This window comes from Carassius auratus, unplaced genomic scaffold (genome assembly GCF_003368295.1).
Source record: "Carassius auratus strain Wakin unplaced genomic scaffold, ASM336829v1 scaf_tig00214691, whole genome shotgun sequence".
Taxonomy (NCBI): Eukaryota; Metazoa; Chordata; class Actinopteri; order Cypriniformes; family Cyprinidae; genus Carassius; species Carassius auratus.
The window spans coordinates 80858-106231 of NW_020527768.1; the positions used below are offsets into that span (position 1 = coordinate 80858).

Consider the following 25374-nt stretch of genomic DNA (forward strand, 5'->3'; position numbering starts at 1 on the left):
ATAAATTCTTATTTAATAGTTCATATTATTTTACTTATGATGCAATTAACCAATATGTAATGGATATTTACATAAAGACATTTTGTGAAAGTGTTCAGAACCCTTTTTGAACTCTTATTCACCTACAAAAAGAACATTTGTCTCCCTCATTTCATTTCAGTTCCGTGGAGCAAAAAATGAAATATTTTCCATAATGTCTAAGCTATTTTTTTCTGCTGATACTTCTATTTGACCAAGATCAGCAAGATCAAGTGTTTATTTTTTTTATTTTTTTAGCTAGATAATTTACATTTTTGCCCCTTTTCGGTGTTTGCTACCCACAAGGACTTACTGCAAAAGATAACCCTTGTGTTAATTAATAAATAAATAAATAAACATGCAGGTTTGGAACAACATGAAATATATTTTATTTTTAACATTTAATTGAATTTAACTTGTTTTATTATTATTATTAATTTCATTTAATTGGTCCTATAAAAAAAGATAAACTGATACCAATTAGTATACATTATAAAAACTTAATAAAGATAAAATAATAATAATAATCAGCTTATGATATTTTTTGTATTTTTGTTTTATTTATTATTATTTGTACTTTTTTGCCACCCTTTTTCAGGTGTTCACTATCCACTTTGACTTTCTTTCCTTGAAAAAATAAATCATACTGTTTTGGGACAACATGAGACATTAATTAAATTTTTTGCTTGAATTATCCCCTGAAGCTGATCTTTAAAACAAATGTCAAATCTTCAGCACCTCGCCTGAGACCTCAAGATCTAAGATTATACTTTTATAGCAATCAGTTTAACTGCCATGTTTGTCTGTTGCCTCAGGAATTGCCATGTAACTAGTTTCCAACAACAGAACTGTCCTTGTGTTATTCTGTTAAGGCTTGTCATCATCAATCTCGTCCCAGAGAATGACTTGCTTGTAGAGGCCCTCAGCCATGACTAAGAGGTGGCGGTCTGTCCTCTTCGGCTTATATGCAATGTGACATTGTGATTAAAGTTTAACACTTGTGCCTTGGTGAGATTATCACAGAGTCCCAGTGTTTTGAGTTCTGATGCATGCGTTGCTCAGAGCGTGAACCTTTTTGCCTGGCAGTATGGCGATGAATGAGTCTTTAGAGTCCTCTTCAAACCGGAAGCCAGTGGAATATCTGTTTTTGCTTTCTTTATTACAGTACCTTCCCGTCAGACGAGTAGCTGATTTACTGGCTAGTTAATATGGTAAGTATTTTTATTAGTTTGTGCAGCTTTTGTCCAATTTGTCAGCAGTGTCCAATCCATGTGAATGAAGGCAAATATTCCCTAAAAACATCCAGTAAAGACTGTGATGCAATCAGGACTGAGACGTAAACACTCTTATGCAGTGTATACGTTTCATTCATACTCGAAGCTGGAAGGCTCTCTCGTGCAGAAAGTCCAAAACATCCTCATAGAAGTATTAATTTATGACATACAGGAAATCCCTAAAATGGATAAAGGCATCCAGCTATCGTCGTAGCCAAAGCAATCTTTACTGTAACTAAGCTAAATAAAAATAAAAGTTTTGACTGGTGAAACAACAGTAAATACATAATTGCAATATATGCTTTATGTGTGTTTTTCAAGTCATCTCCAGGTAATAAAAAAAGCATCTGAAAAATGCAGAGCGAATGGACATAGATTGTATACAATATATCTATGCTGTAGAATATAAACAAATCATAAAATTGTAATTAGAAAAATATTATAGAATAGAAATTATAGGTTATTGTCATTGTCCAGCAGTGTTGTAACGTGGGAGCCGATGAGACATGAAACTTGTGGATCCAGAGACGTGGTCATAACAGGCATGGGTCAAACACTGACAAACGGGTATATAGAGGACAAGACTCAATAGAATAATCCTATGGCAATCGTGGATCTTCGATGAGCGAACAATATCCAGAGGGCTAAGCAAGAGGGGTAATCCAGTATCCAGAGCAAAAGGGTCAAAACACAAGTAACAGGGCAAGGCAAGAAAAAGACTAAACAATGAAAACTAGAAACTAAGATAAGACTATGAAAACTAGAAACTGAAACAAAACTATGAAGACTAGAAACAGAGACAAGACTGTGAAAACAAGGAAGTGAAACAAGACTATGAGAAACTAAGACAAGACTAAGAGAACTAACACAGAAAGGCTTTTGTATCGCAGCTATCACTAGGAGAGGGATATACACAGAACAATACTCAGCGTTGTGTGAGGGGAAATCAAATGCTTATAAAGCATGTCTGATGATTGTGCTGTGTGTGTGATTAGTCTCAGGTGCATGGTGTGATTAATATCAGGTGGACTTGGTGCAGTGGAGCATGGGAAATGTAGTCCAGGACATACTGCGAAGTGTGAGAGTATGTGTGGTGGATGATGACCTCTGGTGGTGAATTAATGGAAGTTTGTTGACCTGATCTTGACGTGTTAGATAATCATTTTTATAATATTTTTTGTAACCAGAGCTGGGTAATAACTGATTAAATGTAATCTGGATGTATTATATCTTCAGATTCCAAAAATTAGGTACTTGTAAATAAATGTATATAGTCTATAGGCTCACGTGAACGTTCCAGATAAAATAATTTAGGCTAAGCATCAACATTCACAAACCACTGTTAACGGTTGGTTATATTTAACAGAAAAGAATGCAACATGCTCATGATCATGACTTCATAAGTGGGGATGGGATGCTTCCTATAGCATGAGAAGAAAGCAGAGACGCACTTGCTCAGCGCAGTGGAGTGCATTGTTTTGTTAAATATGTGGTTTATTATTTTGAGTCGTATGGGACATGGTAACACACGGCCCTCTCACAATATATGTTTTTTACTGATCTATTACTTTTGCCGCTCAGAAATGTTAACTCAGTCATGTTGCACATGTCAGAAGTTCAGCGCTCACACTACATGCGTGCCGTGCCTGTTCTCTCTGGCCCATCTCTTCCAACTGAACCAGGGCTGGCTAAAGGAACCACAACTGAGGATGGCACTGAGAGATCACTAGTCAAATGAACCGGCCAAACACCCTTTTTCTCCCACATCCCACACACATGGGTCTCTACCTGTCTGCACTCGCCCATCAAGAGTTGACCCGTGCTGCACTCTGTAGCGTTATGTCCTGTGGGTCCTGTGATAATGCAGGACTCTACTCAGAAGTTGCCTGTTGTAATGTTATATTCGAGGCTCTGGACTCTGATCAAAACTTGTTTTTCTATGATAAAAATATAAAATATTTTCTATAAAAATTTTAATGCCCTGGCAGTGGCAAATAGCTTTGCTTTTATATTTAATTTGATTACAGTCATTTTTAAGTTGAGATTTACAAGAAATATTTTAACTGCTACTATGATTTTGACTATGAAGCACTTTGTCTGTTTAAAATGTTTGCAAACCAAAAACTAATTTTGAATTCATTATTGAATTTTGTGCATAACAATGCGATTAATCACAGAAAAGTCATGCGATTCATTGCGATTAAAAAACTTTATTGTTGCCCAGCACTAAAATTATTTTAATAACCAAGTATCACATATGCATTTTCATGGTTCTCTGTTAGTTAATGATAACATGACACGCAACAAATAAAATATTTTATTTTTATTGATGTCATTTTTTAATAACTTGTTTTAATTTTGCATTGGGTCATTGTATATGATTTATTTCATTATTAGCCTTTCATTAAATTCACAAACCCCAGTTTGGGAAAATCAACTCTAAGCATTAGGCTACGAATTCCCCATTATGTTACTAACTACAATTTTTACAGTTTTTCTAAGTAATCTACCTAGCCCTGTTTGTAACATTATACATGTATTACAGTATATGTGTTTGTGGGAGAGAAAGTTAAAATTAGATAAACAATGCCAGTACAAAAAGAAATGAGAGAGACAGAAATAGAATAAGAATTTACGGTTAGTGCAATTGGAAACAAGAGCCATGGCTATTAATTTGCTATCGATCCAGTCTTCTCCACTCCAGCATAAGCACACGGTTCAGAGTCAGTATGTCACACACTGCTGCAGAACATATAAAACACACTCACCTCACTGATCTGCCCCGTTTACACCAGTGGGATTATTTCATTTGAGCAATGACCTGATCAGATGAAACATCACTGTTGGGAACGTTACTTTAAAAGAGTAATTAGTTATAGTTACTCACTACTTGTTCCAAAAAGTAACTGAGTTAGTAACTGAATTACTCTATAATAGAACTAACTCGTTACCAGGGAAAGTAACTATTTGCATTACTGTTTTTAAAAAAAAAGTTGCTATATGTCAAAGAATTTGTATTTTTTGAGCAGTTTTAACAAGTCAGTTGAAATGAGTAGAATAGACAGGTGTTCGTACATAACTTTCTATATTTATTGCACGTCAACAGACAGCAAGAGTTTTATCCTGCACTTCAAGTATTATCTTTGTAAGAAAAGTGTTTTTTTGGCCACTAGCTTTGTAGGTGCGTGTGTCGTTGTGAGATGCTTCATTAGAGTTGCTTACAACAGATGTTGACAAAGTCTTTGCTCCTGGACATAATACACACATTACACGCAGGTTCTTGCCTTTGACCTCAATGAATTTGAAGTATAGTGCTTATATCTCCACCTTGAAAATGCCAACTTTTCATCGGATTGCACCTGACTTGCCACCTTTGATGCTGCTTCTGCGAATCTGTTTAGCTGTTGCGTGTGTGAGGCGCTGCTGGCATGTGTGCTGGCATGTGTGTAAAAACACTGGCTCTGATTAGCTACCATGAAACACATGACTCTGCCTTAGCCAAACATAATCACTTATCTCGTTATTAACCCACCTCCTCACTAGCTGTGTGAGCCAGGGGTGCGTTCGGATTATACAGTTATTAAATCAATGCATAGTAACGCAACGCATTTAACGTCCAGTAATGTTAACGGCGTTATAATGACGGGAAAAGTAATTAATTAGATAACCCCGTTACTGAAAAAATAACGTTGTTACCTAACGCCGTTTAAAAGAACAGTATTCCAAACACTGTGAAAGACTGAGTACAGAGTGTTAGCTGTGTTTTACACTTTCAGGCGCTGGTTTACTAACATTTATAATCTGTCATCAGTTACATGAATGAATAAAAAAATTCTGTTTTATTAACAAGGTTCGGGAGGAGCACGATCAGATAATCAGCCAATTTAGCACAAGTGTAACCTGTTTAGCTAAGTAATATAACTAGTATAATATGGACTAATCCAGAACGTGTCACACGTCACACACCAGGAAGCACACGTGCCCTCAGATCACTTGGATGTGGTTGTGTATAAGAGGTAAAAACGATATAAATACTGTTCATTTTCTCACACAAACCGCTCGTTTTGTGTCTTAGGTCATCAATGTGTACTTAAGATGGGGAATGGTTTAATTTGGACTTCTCTGTGCATGCTGTTTGAGGTGGTGACCATAGACCTGCAATATATGAGTGACAGACCAGAACGGTTTGACCTAAAAATATCAAAATTGAAACTTCTGCAGAAACAAAGACACCTACATCTTGGATGCCCTTGAGGTAAGCTAAAACATAACCAAATTTATTTTCAAAGTGAACTATCCCTTTAACTGATGTACTGTCTTCTTCTTTTGAACTGAATCAGGAGAGCTGTAATACAGTCTTGCGCTACAGCGCCACACTGGTCAAACCGCATTATTGCAGACTCTCACATTAGGTAGATACGAGATCAAACCTCTACTCAAAAACATTTGCCAAATATTTGTTTTCAAATTTGTTTTTCCTTTCTCTTTGGAGTGTTACAAGCTCTTGGTGCATAAAGAAGGTCTGTAAAGTTGCAAAGACTAAAGTCTCAAATCCAATTTACCAATCACAATGCACTGGATCAGTTGGCCAATCAGAGCAGACTGTGCTTGTCCGAAGGGGGGACTTTGTAGAAAATGACCCGTTTGAGAGAGGTAGGGCATAGAGGACCTCCAATATTGTACAGTATTTGAAAAAAAAATTTTTTCAACATTAAAGTATGTCAACATATTCTAGTACACTCAAGATAAAAAAGATGAAAAGTTTTTGAAGATCATTAGAAACATATTTATATTCTGCTTGCATGATTGCACCTGCTCTTCAGTTCCAGGAGGAAGAAGAATCACCCTCCAGCTCATCCAGCTGCAGGACAAATGGACAGTCTGGCTTTTGTTGATGCTATTGGGCTCTCAGTTAGTGGACCGAGTTAAAGTCCTGCATTCTAATCACCATGTAATCAGTCCAGATTAGAATAGATACAGCTTGTGGACAACATCTTCGCTGAAGATGATGGTAACAGCTGGTTGCCTCTGACTTTGAAATGCTGCCGAGCAAACAGATGTAGGGACGTGGCGAGATACCACAACAACAGTCAGAAGGGAGCCCCAATTGTAACGAGGAGTCAAAAAAAACATAGAGCATATTACTATAAGATCCAAAGCAGACCAAAGCATTCTAACATTCACAGAGAAAATTTTAAACGATTACAGTTTCTATATTGTTCTTGTCAGAATGTGAAAAATAGCCATTTGCATTGTTTTTCACATTTTTTGTTCCATTCAAGCAACAGCTGCTGGAAGATACAGATCATGTGTCTAAATACAAGCCGGTTTGATTGATTCTAGCCAAATTAGCAGTCAAAGCATTGGCAAACGGGAGAGCCTGGATGTTTACTTATTGATTCAAATGTTCCAATATTTACCCAATGAAGACCTACAAGTTAGAAAGATGAATATCACATTTCCATAGTGTTCAAAGAAAGGCAAAATAAAGTGACAAATATCAAAGAGAAGGCAAAACTGTTCAAGTAAAGTTAAATTTTTTGTGCTATTTCACTCCCAATATACCATGGCCTGTGTGAATACTTGATTTTGCTTGGCTGGCAGGTATGCATTAAAACCATTCGATGTCAGTTTGATCACCGTTCTGTATTAATGCACTGCTTTCACTGACACACACAAACCCACACATCACTTATAGAGAGAGAGAGAGCATTGCGCAAACACAGAAACATTCAGGTGTACATAAACTTGTAGTCAATGCTTGCCCCCTAATAAAATAGCTTAGAAACGGGATCGCTCTTTTTAGAATGGGTTTTCAATATTTCTAATGCTAGGAACCCCTATAATATAAAGGCTATAATATAAACATTGCTGTTAAAAATTTTGGGTCAGCAAGATTTTTTCTATATTTGAAGGTAATTATTGTTTGTTTGTAGCAATGAGGCATTAAGTTCTCATCTTCAGTTAGTCTTTACAGATTTTGTCTTTTGTTTTGTTTAGATTTTTTTTTTATAGTGGTGGTTCTGTTTATCATGTTTTGTTTCCCAAGACCCTGAAAAGTGTGTACCTGAGTTTATTTTGATTAAAGAAAACTGATTCCAGATAGATCCAGTTCTGAGTGACAAAATGCAGCCTTGGTGAGCATAAAATACTTCTTTCAAAAAAAAAAATATATATATATCATACCATACCAATCTTTTGAATGGTATTGCATTTTCATGTAAAAAGGCTAATTTTTACCAATTAGCATCTAATTTCTGGGTCAAAAGTGGGTGTGTTCACAAAAATGTACATTAGCTACATCTGAATGTTTGCTGAATGTTTGCTCTACCAAGATATTAAATAGTTAAAACCGACAATTTTATTTTACTTGTCTGTGTCAGATGAAAAAATTAACCCCCAAACAGTGGCGCAATGCCCATTCTCATGTGCCCCCTCAGATTTTTGAGCCAAGTGGATTTTGAATGCAGCTTTCAAAAGACAAAAAAAAAAAAAACAGCCGAGATTGGGTTCAGTGTGGCACGTTAACAACTGCTAAAATCAAATCTGCATTTGCCCTTTGGCTGGTGCCAGGGTTGCCAGGTTTTCACAACAAAACCTGCCCAGTCGCATTTCGTGGTGGGTTCCCTTAGTAAAAATCATGCTCCAGGGTGTAAAATAGAGGTTTTTTTTTTTTTAGGCAGGGATCCCCTGGTAAATGCACACTCCAGGGGCTAAATATGAAGTTATTGGGGTCGCTTCAACCCATGGACATCAAAAACAACCCACGGCAACCGTGTTAGAGTAGCCCAATTCCACGTTTATACAGTGCTGCACATCACAACAATCACGCACAATTCTCAAAAGCTTTTGAATGCAATGGCCATTTAGAGGCATTCCCAGATAGCAAAATTTGTCTGGCCCACCATCTGCTTAAGGTCACCGTGATTCTGCCAAGTAAGACATGTTCCTGGATCAACTTTATTGTCCAAAACATAACCCAATCCCTACCCCTAAACCTAACCCTACACATAATTTATTCCTAAAATCAGTGTGAAATGATAGCTGCTTAACAAGTGTGTAGAAACCCCTAACCTTGAAGGTATATCTCTATTCCGATTGACTGATTGGAATGTTGTTCCAGGAACATGTTGTACTTCGAGGAATTACGCTCACCATACAGTACCTCCAGGGCATACATTTTGATTATTTTTGGTTGTTATATATAATTTTTAATGAAAATGTTATTTTATGTTGTCATTGTACTAAAACCAAAATAAATAAACTGTTTATAAAAAATATAATAAGTTGATCTCTTTTAATCAGGCATTTTGTGAATATTTCTATCTTAAACCGTGATTTAATAATTTTATTTTTATTTTTTTAAATCAAAGGAACGGAAATAACTATACATAAAGTGACATAAATAAAATTCAAAACTCTACATAAAATTATATGCATACAATTCTGAAAGAGCCATTATATCACAGAACAACAATGCATGCACAAAAATATTCCATATCTGTGTATTAAAATAATTTTGTATTAAAATTCAATCCTGCTAGAATCGTAAAGAAAAGAAAATCAAAGAAAAAAAATGGTTGCTGTAGATGGCTGCTTATTGGCCATGGAACCCATTTTGGCCTCTAGCCACATTTCTGCCTGTGTGTTCTGTACGTTTCAACTCGCTGTTATTTGAATGTGCATATAACTCAAATGAAACTAAATCTTCTAGACAAAGGCTAGTGTGAAGCATTAGCATTTCCTCACATACTCCTAATGGATTTCTGTTAACTGAGCGGCATTTACCATTTTCTCAGTGCAAATAAGAAATTGGCAAAAACAATTTCCCCATTTCATTTTCACCATGACAATCAATCAGATTAAGACTCTACACGCTGACATTGATTACTTGAAATATGTATATGAAGTGCATCAGAGATATCTATGACTATGAATGCAAAGATGAAATTGCATTGCCACCCTGCCAGTATTTTGACAAAACAGAAGACGCCAAATATGTCATAAGAATGTGCATACATTACTCTCCCAGATTATTCATCAGGCTGCATGGGAATGGCAGGGATGAAGATGCAGGTCTGAGCAGCTCAGATGTGTTAGTATGCAGACAAGTTGTATAGTTTCAGCGTGTGCTGAAGCATGCACGAGAGAAGAGGCCAGAGACAGATAACTAAAGGTCAGACTGACCTCTGAACTGCTTCTGATTCTCTGTAGATTGATCTGTTTACATGACTGCCAGGATTTTAAGTGAAGAACCTTCACACCAACCTTGTTAAAATGTACAGAATAATTCCTTTGTGTTTTAAACCATTGTTTGATTTTATTCTATGTTAATCTGGCTTTGTCTGAACGCTGATAATACCAAGGCAGTATAGGTAAGACCGCATTAAAGCATGGTAAATTCAAAATAAAGTAATACTGTCAAATATTATTACAATTTAAATGCTTTTTTTTTGTAGTTGAATGCATTTTAAAATGTGACACATAGCTGAATCTTCAGCATCATGACTCCAATTTTCAGCGTCACATGATCCTTCAGAAATCAAATGTTGATTTCGTTAAGAAACATTATTCTTTGTAATGTTAAACATTTTTGCTGCATTATTTTTTGCAAATTTGGGTTAAGAAAAAAAATATCTTAGTACTTATATTCATATATTTCATAAAAGCTTAAAATAAAAAAAAATAAACATTTTTAATCTATTTCAAATAAATGCTGTTCTTTTAACATACTATCGAAGCCTCAAATTAATGAATCAGTTTGCTGGCGAAATCATGCAGTTTCAAAGACACTGAGCTCTGCACACTGAGGACACCTGCTGGTTAAGATTATGGATATGCACCGAGAATAGAGCAAAAACATGTTCACCTGTTTTTTGGTATTAGTTGAGAACTAGAAAATTCTACTCCGCTTTTGTGAATTTAAATGACAAAGCTGACCCTAAATGAGTTCAAATCATGCAATTATTAATGGTTCAAGTGTTCATCTGAGATCAAGCACATGTAACCACTGACATTCCAAAACGGATAGTGATGTAATAGAACTTCATTAGCCCTCTTTTGTCGTTGACTGACTAGGCTGCATCTCCACTACCAGTGGCGTAGCCACGGGTGTGCCAGGGTGTGCCTGTGCCACCCACAGTGGCAGCTGGCACACCTAAAAATAGATGCAGAATTATATAGTCTCAATAAAAAATGGTTTACTAAACTTGGGCTATTGTTGTTAACTTAGAATATATATATATTTTTTTTGTTCGCGACTCGGTTGATTCAGATCGGCACTTCGGAGCCTGTTCGCGACTCGGTTGATTCAGATCGGCACTTCGGAGCCTGTTCGCGACTCGGTTGATTCAGATCGGCACTTCGGAGCCTGTTCGCGACTCGGTTGATTCAGATCGGCACTTCGGAGCCTGTTCGCGACTCGGTTGATTCAGATCGGCACTTCGGAGCCTGTTCGCGACTCGGTTGATTCAGATCGGCACTTCGGAGCCTGTTCGCGACTCTGTTGATTCAGATCGGCACTTCGGAGCCTGTTCGCGACTCGGTTGATTCAGATCGGCACTTCGGAGCATGTTCGCGACTCCGTTGGTTCAGATCGGCACTTCGGAGAATGTTCGCGACTCGGTTGATTCAGATCGGCACTTCGGAGCCTGTTCGCGACTCGCTTGATTCAGATCGGCACTTCGGAGCCTGTTCGCGACTCTGTTGATTCAGATCGGCACTTCGGAGCCTGTTCGCGACTCGGTTGATTCAGATCGGGACATCGGAGCCTGTTCGCGACTCGGTTGATTCAGATCGGCACTTCGGAGCCTGTTCGTGACTCGGTTGATTCAGATCGGCACTTCGGAGCCTGTTCGCGACTCGGTTGAATCAGATCGGGACTTCGGAGCCTGTTCGTGACTCGGTTGATTCAGATCGGCACTTCGGAGCCTGTTCGCGACTCGGTTGATTCAGATCGGGACTTCGGAGCATGTTCGCGACTCGGTTGATTCAGATCGGGACTTCGTAGCATGTTTGAGATTTTTTTTTTAGATTCAGATCTGGACATGGAAGCAGGAAGTGTTTGTCAAACAGTTAATTGGTGATAAATGAGTATTTGGATTTGAGGCTTTTTTTTTACCTGTCGATTCAGCATGTACATGGACCCACAGACAAAGGTGCATGTTCGGACACACTCTAGAAGGGTGTGACCACCCGTCCCGCGTAGCGCGTGCGCGCACAGCGTTTGAAGCCCAATACATGTGTCCCACAAATACAGACTGTGTCACAATATAATCAATGCTTACTCCAAAAAAGTTGGTCGCTATATCTGGAGTCACCAACCCGTCGATCGCGGTCGACAAGTCGATCTTGGAAGCATTTTAAGTCGATCGCGAAGATTTTTCAAAATCTGAAAAAAAGGTGCGAGTTGGGAGGTGCGAGCCTTCGCTGACTGCGTGCGCAGATCCCGAAACAGATGAGACATTTATACTTGACACAACTGTTTCAGACTGAAAACCAGACCATACAACTGATTTAGACGCGGGTGCCGGTGTGATGAGATGTACTAATATCCGTCGGCTCGGGCATGATTGTTTTAGGCCTGTAATTAATTGATTGTTTAGATAATGGGGATGGCACGGTTCGCTGAAAAAAAAAAAACGTTTGGTTCACCACACACGGTTCGGCACGCGCTTCAACTTAAATCTGACAAAGCATCTGTAATATCGTTTGTAATATGGCTTGCTATAAATGGCACGTAAAAAAGGGTTCAGCTAATAAATGTTTCTGTTGATGCATGCGCATTCTGGCTTCCCAGACATTACAAAAACATGAGAAAGAAGAAAAAAACCTGGACAAATCATTCACTCTTGTTCAACGCGAATGCTGTATATGAGCAGTAATTTATTCCGTCATCACCTGGGTGCTGATATCTGTGTTTAAACTAAACTCATTTAAGCTTTGTCAGTTTAAACATTTAAGAGCCAGAGGCAGGGAGTTCACGCGCGCAGTGAGAAGATTTGTGCATGCGCTCATCCGAAGCGCGCAAACCTGCGCCTCGGCACGCGCGCAAATATAAGATCTATATTCAGCAACTACAATTCATTTTAATCCTTTAATTATATATTATAATTTAATTAAACTAAATAAATTGTAATGAAAAATAAACAAAATAAAATAGCTAAAGTTCAAAATTATCGTATTTGGAAGAAAATTATTACATTTAACAATTAACTACATTTTGACACGACCTGCAAATTAACACTAGGAGCATGGTTGGACGGAAGCAGTGTGACAAAAATACTATCCATAATTTTGCAAAGTAATCTGACAATAAATGTGGCACACCCAGATTTTCATATGCACACCCAGTCTCTTTTCTGGCTACGCTACTGTCCACTACTTTTGATTTTGAACACAGTCATATATAGAGAGAGACGTTTTGTGGCTATTGGATAATGTGAGGAAATCCTGTAGCCCAATAACAATTATTAGTGATATACTTAAAGACATGAATATCTCACAGACGAGCGCTGGAAATAGCAAGCTACTGTCAGAGACAGCCACAACAAGGGCACTGGGGTGCTTCTCTTTGTTAAACTCTTATAGGCAGGAGAAAGCAATTGATTGGGTTCGACGTATGTTTATTCATTCTCATCAAGTGCCAAAGAAAGTCAGCTGATTGCAGCCAAGCTTATCTTCACCGGAGACAAGACAGAAGCCTTCTTTCTATGTGATTATCAGACTTCTAGCCATTTTATTTTCTTTTTCTTTTTGGAAAGAAAGTTGCTAATAACTTATACAATTTATTTTGCGATGTGTTTTTGTGAAAGTGCAAGACTTCTTCGGTTGGGGCTTGAAGCATGCTCACATTAATAATGTGTAATTTTGGTCATGCTAAATAACAACTAATGTATTTGTATTATTGTAAGGTTGGGTTTAGGTTTGGGGTAGGTGTAGACATTAATAAACAAAAAAACAATCTAATAGGTAGCAAATTTTAATTAATGTTATTTTCCGTCTGTTGCTGTAACCCTTCTGGCCACAACCAGCTTTCTGATTCATTAGCTAGTAACTAGAAGAATAACTTCTAAGAGAGGTAAATGGTAAAAGTGTTTGGATACAAATCAGTTTGTTTAGATTAAAATAAAATGAGAAATATTTGCAATATCAAGCGTCATAATGAGGTTATAACATTCTGCCAGTAGGTGGCGACAAGCACCTGTATTTAAACGACACTGATCTTTTTCTTGATGTTCAAAAACACTAATTTATTTATGAAAGAAACTGTATGATTCACTGAATCCATCTATTCAGTCAACACAATAGCTTAAAATGCTTTTTCATTCTGAAATACATCCACTATGTTTGTTGTTTAGATACATTTTGTATTTAGCCCTACATTTGAGTTCACACTGTGGCTTTGTAATTAACTGATGTAGCAAAAACAAAGCAAGCAAAACTGTATCTAAAGTATAAGTTACTCAATATTAATTTTATTGAACTGTTGTATAAAAGCAAAAGTGTGCTGCTGTTCCAGCTTCTGCTGTAAGACGGAAGTGCAGCTTGTTTGCTTGTAATGCAAAAGAGGGACTTAGAAGATCTATAGAAGCCTACTCGTGGAAAGTTATTAGCATATATATTCATCTTTGTTCATGTTCTTGGCATGGCTGTAAAAGCCATGATTACTATAAAAAGATGTGATGGCACATCATTTTTCTAACAAAGCTCATCCTTCTTTGGTGTCATCGCCCCTTTTGTATTCACCCTGATTATTTTTAATCACTTGCAGGTGTTTTTGTTTATTTGACACTTGCATTTGTGATTGGCCAAATACCGTTGCTCATGGCAACAGTACCAAATGCGCAGGTGCACTATTTAATACATCACTGTACAGGGGAATGACATCTTGACATCACTCCACAGCATCCCATTAAATAAAATAAAAAGTCACCTAGACTAGAGAATGTACCACCTCCCTAGGTAATCAATATTCAGGTTTTATTTCCTCCTTTGGTCCATTAAAAATAGTTTTACTGCAAAGGGAGGGTTTTGTTTCATTAGAGTAAAGGGATATTCCATTTGTTTCAAGATTCAATCAAGTGTATCTAAGAAACTAACTGTTATATTTCCCCTCACTAAAACCCATTTCGATGTCAAAATCCTTTTTTAAATGCCTTTCCCACACTGTCTTTGTCCAAACTCATTATAAACTAGATCATTTGACTTCAGATGTGATGTTGCTGTATAAGTGCATATATATTTCATAAGATATGTTAAGGCTGGAAGTGGGATGAGTTTGTTCAGTGGAGAAATAGAAGGGGAAAAAAGACACAGAAAAGGAATTAACTACATAAGAGATGAGTTAAAAGCAATGTCAAATGTGGATGATGAGGAGGAATGAACAATTAGTGAAGGAACACTACTTCAAAACAGAATGAGACAGAGAATCAGTTTCATTTGCTCTTTTTCTGCTGCTCAGATATCCATAAACCTCTGAAATATCTAGTTCTGTTTGCATTTTATTGGAATAATTGTTTTGATTATTATATTGCAAAGGAACGCACTCACATACTTAATTACTTATACCTGCACCTCAGTCTCTTTCTCTCTCTCTCACAGATATTTGTTTGGAAATAATGTCAGGTATATAAAGTATATTACAGGTAGTTTATATGTATATCAGGTGTGTATATATAAGTGTGCAAATATTGACAGGCCAAATATTTACATAAAAGCGCATAGAATTGCACCTAAATGTTTACAAAGAAACACTAAATATTGCGTTTCTAATCTGCCACAATTTTTTTTCATAAAGTTTTTTTTTCTTGAATATTACCACTCGATCTGTACACTTTGAAAAATAATCTTCAAATGTCCTCCTCCAGTGATCATTTGCTTCTGTGAAGTGAGTCCCAGCAGTCCTGATGAATAAATGAACAAATCCCAGAAATCGATGGAGATGCTTTGAAAACTGTCACCTTTGTAATGTCACATCTGCATGGCAGCATCAAATGAACAAAGATGATAAGAAAATCAGTGTGGGGATGATGATGTTGATGATGTATTATAGAGCTGACTTCCATTCTCATAGATGGAACCTTCATAAAATGTTGATTGAAATAATAATAAAAAATCTAGATTTTCACTGTAACACATTATAATGTTTATTTAAAAACGTGAATGCTTTTCAGTTCATTAAATAATGTTCATTCAAATAGATGCCAATTTCAGGAAGGTTTTAAGATAATTTTGTTTATATACTATGTATCTTGATACAGCCCTGATTGAAAACCCTGGATGTGGGCTATTTCCGTTTTATGGGTCCTTTTATGTTAATCTGGTCTCATTTATGAAGCAGAAGCCGAATGGCTTTCAGTGTAAACCATTTATACGCAAATTGCAGCATTGAATTTAATGTGTTTTACTCAGAAAATCTGCTTCGGCTTGGGTTTTACGCTCTTCCCGTGAGCAACTAAAATGTCTTTCTATTGATGGAAATTATTTATGTAAAGTTCCTATTGTTATAGTTTTGATAGGCATTATGAATTGCTCCTGCTTCAGATGTGATTGATTTTATTTACTCATAAAATAAAAGACTATACACTACTCTTCAAAAGTTTCAAAATTGCATAACAGTGTGCGTGAAATTTCAGGAGCAATAACATCAGACATTCACTTACTTGAATGGTGACAGAGAAGTAGTGCAGAATCTTAACCCACTTTCAAAGTCTCACGTTTTAAATTAGATTTTGTATCCCAGATTTTCAGCGCGGCCTCAGATTTTGGACCCTGTGGAATTGTATGTAATAAAGTTTAGATCAAGTATTTCTTTCAAAAGATTTATTCAGAATTCCTCTTTTATTCTTGCAGTCAAAGTCTTGCTTTTCGTCATAAAACACAGAGGACCGGAGCTGCTACAAGGGATGTGTATGGAACACGAAAATGTAGAGCTGCAGTGACCAAGCACCAGGGAAATTAGCATGGAAGCTGTGAGAGTAATAAATCATGAGATCCTGCAGTGGACCGATGAGATGAAGATATTCTGTGTGAGTGGAGAACAGTAGAGTGACACACATCAGTTCTGGAGAAGCCATGGGACTGAGCTGCTAGAACGGTGAGGTGACACAGATTTTCCTCTCTAATGGTTTCTAATGATGGGATTCAAAGCAGCTGAGTGGAGTGGAGGAGAGAGAGACACACCACTGCACAGCTGTAATCTCAAAAGTGACTACCTAAACAGTGCATATAAGATATCCTCGTACTTTCAGAGTATGGGATGTATTCAGTGAAGTTGTTTGTTTGTATGTTTTTACTGGAATAGATTTGGAGAAATTTTGCATTAAATCGTTTGCTCAACAACGGATCCTCTGCAGTGAATGGGTGCCATCAAAATGAGTCCGAACAGCTGATAAAAACATCACAATAAATCACAAGCAATGTAAGTAAAAAGCTGCTTGTTGGATAGAAACAAAGCGCATTCTCCAGTGAAAAACTCATTTTGTCTGAATCAGGAGAGAAATATGCACAGACAGTGAAAGCACTGTTTCCAAGCTAAACCGGTCCAAAACAGATCCAAACAAAAATGTAGGAGGATTTTGATGTGAGAGGACAACAGGGGATTGACTTTTTCATTGGATAAAGCATTATTATAAATGGACTCGTATTTTGCCAAGAAGCCACAGTTTAAAGTTAAAATTATGAATTTGTTTCTCACAAATACAGAGATATTTACTTACAGAAGGACAGAAATGGTGTGGATTAATTGTGGATTATTGTGATGTTTTTATCAGCTGTTTGGACTCCCATTCTGACGGCACCCATTCACTGCTGTGGATCCATTGGTGAGCTGTACTAGATCTTTTCAAATCTGTTGTAACTCATCTAAAACTTGAATTGAACTGAATATTAGATGGCCTGAGGATGAGTACATTTTTGTAGGTGAAGAATCTTTTTAATGTTGCCAATTTAATCTATGTAATTAAATCAGGGTATATGCATATGTCACATAACTCACTTGAGAAACATGATGAAATGCCTCTAAATAATTAAAAATTATTCAGTTTTATCTTCCAGAGCTGAACAGATTCTAGGACCACAAGACTATAAAATAATTTTATATACAGTACTGAAGTCTCTTAAAAATGGAGGCCTTAAGCATTTCCATCTATTTTTTAAAAAGGCGTCATAAAACACAACGATTCTTACACAAATTTCATTTTCCACTTCCAACATTACGGAAACCTGTGAGAAATTATTTGACAAGGTTTTAATCTACCATAACTCTCTCTAGATAGTGAGGAGCTGATGCATATATTCATTGAATATAGTGCTCCTTTTAAGCAAAAAGTACCAATTTTATTGCCAATTATGAGATTTGAACTTATTGGGCAGGATTTGTATTTGTATGTAATATTGAGCAGTGGAACTTATACAGCAAGTTAGATAGGGAACTCATATTAAGGCATTAAATTGTACCCCACACTAAGATGCAGTTTTGCTCTAGGTGACAAAACAGCAGACTTTATCGGCGAAAGCAGCCAGCACATTATGTGAAGTGACCTTCACACTACTGGTGAGCTATATCAGCTCAGCGATGAGTAATGGGGCTTGAGTGCATCCAATCACAACATTGCATTATTAATACAGAATTTCTCCACACTGGCAAAATAGCCTTGGATTCACATCCTCCCACTAACCATGCCAACACACACACACACACAAACCCTGATATACGTGCTATGTTTGCTCTATTTCGATCACTTTTTGATTTGCTCATATATACAGGTATTTGTTTAATTTATAGACCCATATACTGGACAAATATATACAAATATTCACAGATTTGGGCTCAGAAAGATTTTCTAGTGTTTTTGCAAGAAGTCTGTTATTCTCACCATTTATTTGATGAAAAATACAATAAACGCAGTATTGTAAAATATTTTTACAATAATTTTTACAATTTAAAATAACTATTTAAATATACATTTTCTTTTTTTCTATTTTAATATTGTTTTCTAATAATAATAATAATAATTCCTGTGATGCAGGTTTAAAAGAATAGCATTAATCTGAAATATAATATTTCTTTGTAAGATCATAACTGTGACTTTTGATAAGTTGTAAGCATCCATTCTTGTTGAATTAAAGTATCAATTTCATAAAAATCATGTAAAATCTTGAATAAAAATCTTATACAGAACGATTTATTATTGTCTCTAAAAATAATGCTCATAAAGTAATAGATATCAACCCTTTACATGTCATGTCCTATGCTATAATATGCTTTTTATAATAATAATTATCCATGCTGATTTTATGACCCAATACTAATGAAAAAGTAGCATGGAACATTTGTGCTAAAAATTACACTATACCATTTAAAATGAACTAGTGCAGGCTAAAACATGATGTTTTTTTTTGATGAAATATTTTTTTAATGTGACTTAAAATCCTAGATAGGAAATAGTCCATGTACCATAATAGACACTGAGTGATTACCATTTTCCTATACCATGTCACAAAAATGTACGGCATTACCATAGTACCACATCCCCAAAAAGTTTTGGAGCTTTTTTTGTTTAAGGAGAAGTTTTGCAGGAGTTCAATATTCTGAAGTCTCTATGAATGTTTTCCTATTGGTATTCCAGGGAGCTAGGTGGACTAGTGTTCTCGATCATGGCTTATATGCAGGGTGAGAGTGATCCATCAGATTCCCTGTGAGGCAGAACCAGCGTCCTGCATCCGAGATTTACTGCTGCTGAGGGCCTGTGGTTAGAACTGAACCGAAACATGAAGGGAAATGGTTAGGAGGCTGAACATGAGCAGTATTCTGGACGTTATACATGATTTTTAAAGTATGCTTAGATATAATAGTCTTCCACAATGTGTTGATTTTACCACGGTGTGTAAATATTACTATAAATTATATTAATATACGTTAATCATATATCAATTTAAATGTTTCACTTTAAAAGAAGGTTTTATTTGTTAAAGGAATAGATCACTACTAATTAAAATGCGCTGAAATTATTTATTCTCAGGCCACTGAAGATGCATGAGATCAGTACAGATCAGGGAAAATGTAACATTATATGTCACTTGATCACCAATGGATCCTTTCCAGTGAATGGGTGCCGTCAGAATGAGTCTAAACAGCTGATAAAAACATTTACATGACTCCAGTCCATCAATTAACATCTTTTGAAGTGAAGAGCTGTGCGTTTGTAATAAACAAAAAGACATTTTTAACTTTGAGCTTTTATTTTATCACATAATATTGCTTTTCCCTGTGAGGAAAAAGTCCTCTTGTCTGAATCAGGAGAGAAATATGCACAGATGAAACACCGTGAACATGGTTCAAAACAATTCTAAAAACAAATATGTAACTTGATTTTTATGTGAGGAACTATGAAAAATGGATTATGGACTCATATTTTAGCCAGAAGAGATGATCTAAAGTTTAAACGGCACCCATACACTGCAGAGATCCATTCATGAACAAGGCAGGTTTTTTTATTTCTCCAAATCTTTTCAGGCAAAAAAAGAAAGTAATCTACGTTTTGAAAGGCCTAAGTGTGAATGATTTTTTAGCATTTTTTTTTTCATTGTCAGTTGAATTATTCATTATAATATAGTTAAACATGAACTAACAAACAATGAACAATACCTCTACTGCATTTATTAATCTCAGTTAATATTAATTTCAACATTTAGTTAATGCACTCCGAACTAACATGAACATTTTAGTAAGTAGCATTAACAAAGGTTAATTAATGCTGTAAAAATATATTGCTTATGGTATTTATTGTAAAGTTTTACCAATGTAAAGCATCATAGTAGAACAGTGGTAGATGAACTCTTTGTCCTCTCTCAGCAGTAGATAATGCAAAGTAAATGAGAAGTTCTAAACAATAACCATAAGAAGCTGTAATGTTGAGATTAGGGAAAATAGTGTCCCACTTTCAATCCCAGGACTGTCTGAAGTCTTTTATATCCTGGTATTAACCTGTCTGGCTCAAATTCCAGATAATTGTAACACAAAGAGCACAAAAAAGCTCAATCAATCTCCCATTGATTGGTAAAGCTGCGAATAAATGAAGCAAAAGGCTAATCAGATGGTAAGCCTCTGAAAGAAGCCTCTGTCGCTTTTTTGTGCTGCTCTTTTGCATAAACTGGCAGAGCAGAAAGTGAGACTGACATGACAAACATCTAGGACAACCTGTTGTGTAAGTGTCTTTTGCATTAGAGACTGGAGAAAATCAACTACCCAAACTTCATAGACAGCAGTTGGATTGTGGTGATTGTGTGTCCCCTGGTGGTCACAGCTGGAACTGTTCACATAGTTCACCTAAAAAATATACTGTGTATTTGCTTAAAATGTTCTCAACCTTAGGACATCAAAATTGTAGATGAGATTGTTTCTTCACTGAGACAGATTCAGAGAAATTTGGCATTTCATCACTTGCTCAGCAGTGGGTGCTCTGCAGTGAATGGGTGCCGTCGGAATGAGAGTTCAAACAAATCCTTCATCAATCCTTCATTTAAAGGCCAAAATTCATAAAAATGTTTCCTCCAGTGAAAATTTCTTCTCATATCATATTCAACTGCATATGGATATGTGACCATGGACCACAAAACCAGTCTCAAGTGTCAGTTTTTTTTTTTTTTATTGAGATTTATACATCATCTGAAAGCTGAATAATAAGCTATCCATTGATGTATGGTTTGTTTGTACCATATTTGGCCAAGATACAACTATTGGAAGATCTGGAATCTGAGGGTGCAAAAAAAATCTAAATACTGAGAAAATTGCCTTTAAAGTTGACCAAATCAAATCAAAAGCAATGCATATTACTAATCAGAAATTAAGTTTTGATATTTCTACGTGGAACATAATCTGTACAAAATTTACTAAAAACTTTACTAAATAGAAATGTATAAATTTGACCCATACAAGGATTTTTTCATATTTTGCTATTGCAAAAAATATACCACAGCGACCTAAGACAGGTTTTTTTGTTTTTTGTTTGTTTGTTTGTTTGTTTGTTTTACCATAGTTGATTTCTCAATATTCTTTATGTATAATTCAGTAGCGTAGCCAGAAAAGAGACTCTGGGTGTGCATATGAAAATCTGGGTGTGCCACATTTATTGTCAGATTACTTTGCAAAATTATGGGATAGTATTTTTGTCACACTGCTTCCGTCCAACCATGCTCCTAGTGTTAATTTGCAGGTCGTGTCAAAATGTAGTTAATTGTTAAATGTAATAATTTTCTTCCAAATACGATAATTTTGAACTTTAGCTATTTCATTTTGTTTATTTTTCATTACAATTTATTCACTTTAAATAAATTATAATATATAATTATAGGATTAAAATGAATTGTAGTTGCTCAATATAGATCTTATATTTGCGCGCGTGCCGAGGCGCAGGTTTGCGCGCTTCGGATGAGCGCATGCACAAATCTTCTCACTGCGCGCGCGAACTCCCTGCCTCTGGCTCTTAAATGTTTAAACTGAAAAAGCTTAAATGAGTTTAGTTTAAACACAGATATCAGCACCCAGGTGATGACGGAATAAATTACTGCTCGTATACAGCATTCGCGTTGAACAAGAGTAAATGATTTCCAGGTTTTTTTTCTCTCATGTTTTTGTAATGTCTGGGAAGCCAGAATGCGCATGCATCAACAGAAACATTTATTAGCTGAACCCTGTTTTTTTTACGTGCCATTTATAGCAAGCCATATTACAGATGATATTACAGATGCTTTGTCAGATTTAAGTTGAAGCGCGTGCCGAACCGTGTGTGGTGAACCAAACGTTTTTTTTTTTCAGCGAACCATGCCATCCCTATTACCTCAACAATCAATCAATTACAGGCCTAAAACAATCATGCCCGAGCAGACGGATATTAGTACATCTCATCACACCGGCACCCGCGTCTAAATCAGTTGTATGGTCTGGTTTTCAGTCTAAAACAGTTGTGTCAAGTATAAATGTATCATCTGTTTCGGGAGGTGCGCGCGCAGTCAGCGGACTCGCACCGGAGGCTCGCATCTTTTTTTCTCAAATTTTGAAAAATCTTAAAATGCTTAAAATGCTTCCAAGATCGACTTGTCGACCGCGATCGACGGGTTGGTGACTCCATATATAGCGACCAACTTTTTTGGAGTAAGCATTGATTATGCTATGTGTGCCACAGTCTCAATTTGTGGGACTCATGTATTGGGCTTCAAACGCTGTGCGCGCACGCGCTACGCGGGACGGGTGGTCACCCTTTGTGTGTGGGGTCAATGTACATGCTGAATCGACAGGTAAAAAAAAAGCCTCAAGTCCAAATACTCATTTATCACCAATTAACTGTTTGACAAACACTTCCTGCTTCGATGTCCAGATCTGAATTTAAAAAAAATCTTAAACATGCTACGAAGTGCCGATCTGAATCAACCGAGTCGCGAACATGCTCCGAAGTGCCGATCTGAATCAACCGAGTCGCGAACAGGCTCCGAAGTGCCGATCTGAATCAACCGAGTCGCGAACATGCTCCGAAGTCCCGATCTGAATCAACCGAGTCGCGAACATGCTCCGAAGTGCCGATCTGACTCAACCGAGTCGCGAACATGCTCCGAAATCCCGACCTTAATCAACCGAGTCGCGAACAGGCTCCGAAGTGCCGATCTGACTCAACCGAGTCGCGAACATGCTCCGAAGTGCCGATCTGAATCAACCGAGTCGCAAACAGGCTCCGAAGTGCCGATCTGAACCAACCGAGTCGCGAACAGGCTCCGAAGTGCCGATCTGAATCAACCGAGTCGCGAACAGGCTCCGAAGTGCCGATCCGAACCAACCGAGTCGCGAACAGGCTCCGAAGTGCCGATCTGAACCAACCGAGTCGCGAACAGGCTACGAAGTGCCGATCTGAATCAACCGAGTCGCGAACAGGCTCCGAAGTGCCGATCTGAACCAACGGAGTCGCGAACAGGCTCCGAAGTGCCGATCTGAATCAACCGAGTCCTGAAAAAAAAAAAAAAAGTATATATATATATATATATATATATATATATATATATATATATATATTCTAAGTAAACAACAATAGCCCAAGTTTAGTAAACATTTTTTATTGAGACTATAAAAAATAATTCTGCATCTATTTTTAGGCGTGCCAGCTGCCACTGTGGGTGGCACAGGCACACCCTGGCACACCCGTGGCTATACGCCACTGGTATAATTCACAGGCGATGTAAAAAATAAAATTAAAATTAAAATGCACAGAAGCAAATGTATAAGCATATTTGCTCTGTATAATGCTTGGCAATGGATGATTTGCATTTGCATAAGCAGATTGTCAATAAAACTAGCCCCAGGCCTTTTTCTCACAAATCAGATGGGAACATTGCACTTTACAAGCTTTGTTGATAACTTAGAAATAATTTATTTGATCAAAGTTAGATAATTGTTGAGGCTCTTGAGCAAGTAATGTGTGAGGAACAGCACTGCAGTATATTGCTTATTATTGCATTCATCTGCTTATTAAAACAATAGTGGGCTATTTTCATGCAGACTTTGATTTCTTAAGCTCTTTGGAAACTACAGCCATTACAACGCTAGGTACTCAATATAAAGTGATTTCATTTGGCATCCAGAATAATTTTAGTGTTGATAAGTGTTAATGACTTGGACATCTCTTTTGTGCTATATCTTTATTTTGTATTTTAATGTCAGAAAAATACAAAGTTATGTCACTAGATGGCAGCAAATGTATACAAAATGACAAGGCAACTCTTGGCATGTCATAATTTCAGTTTTGAAATTATCTTTCAGCAATACCATCCTACGTGGTCCTGTGAATGTAAAATATTTATTAATCATTTATCACAGTGTAATTTTTGATTTATCTGTCAATTTATTTTATGCCCACAATGATAGAAATTGGTGCAGAAACAATTATGAGTCAGAAACTGCTAGTAAACTTCACAATTAATGACAAAGAAACATAGAGCTTTGAAGTATAAAAATGGATTTTTCTTTCTTTTTTTTATTTTTTTATTTTTTTTACTAGTTATAGATTTAAAGTTCTAGAGTATAAAATTGCATGTTTACTGAATGCATTACACATGCTAATGAGTCCAACATCTATAAATAATTCCCATTTTGTGGTTGGATATATTGAATTATATATTACTTGTGTTTTGAAATCCAAAAAAAAAAAAAAAACATATTGCTCAGAAGAACATTTGGTGTAGAAACAATTACAAAGATATGGCAAGAAGCAATTTGTATTAAAAGGAAGAAAATTAGTTTATATATAATAGTATTTTCTTGTAAAATGGCTTTTATATGACTTTGGCTTTTATAAACATGCTCTGGTTATCATTCTCACAGTCTCTGTTCTACTATAGTTAAATAGTGTGTTTTTATTTAGATTATCGGTGATTTTTGCAGAACTCCAACCAGAAAACATGCAAGCAGCTGCTGCAACGGTTGCATATATTGCTTGGGAATTCAAAAGGATTTACAGTCATGTAAATTTGGGATTGTGGTAGAGCTGTCATTTACATTTCATCTGGTTAATCGGCTGACTTGAGAGTAATTTTGAGTCTGACACAGAGGGCCGATGCAAGTCGGGACAGGAGGGGGAGAGAAACCATGTAATATACCTACTCAGGCTTTAATCCAAAGCTCATCTTTGAATTAAGTGTCTTCTACTGTATGTCACATTTGCAGAACAGCTGCACAGGTTGCTTTAAATCGAGAACTATAGGTGCAATAGAGCCGTGGTTGTGTTTTATTCATATGCAGGATGTTTGTTGTAATTTGCCTTTGTGTTGCAGCCTTTTGAATGGGTTTGCCTGATAATATTTTATATGCAATTGCAGTTTATTCCTGGCTTTGTTCTCATGAAGGCTTTGTTCATTGTGTTGATCATTTGAAAGCTGTGAAAGCTTTTCAGGCACATGTTAAAATTCAGTGCATGATTAGCTCAACTATAGAGAATCATGAATTATTTGTCCATTTTAAAATGAGAAATTAATGTTACTTTTGAATCATTAATTGAGTTTGCTAAGGCGATAATTATTACTGTGGCTGAAGTCATTT

General features: G+C 36.5%; 1 long non-coding RNA gene across 1 annotated transcript in view; it reads left to right on the forward strand.

Moving 5' to 3' along the window:
- The first annotated feature begins 967 nt into the window (after positions 1–967).
- Positions 968–25374, forward strand: part of LOC113092630 (uncharacterized) — a 30021-nt gene continuing 5614 nt past the window's right edge. The window contains exons 1-2 of the long non-coding RNA XR_003287611.1: positions 968–1229; positions 16146–16389. This is a non-coding gene — a long non-coding RNA (uncharacterized LOC113092630). The remainder of the gene's footprint in view (positions 1230–16145; positions 16390–25374) is intronic.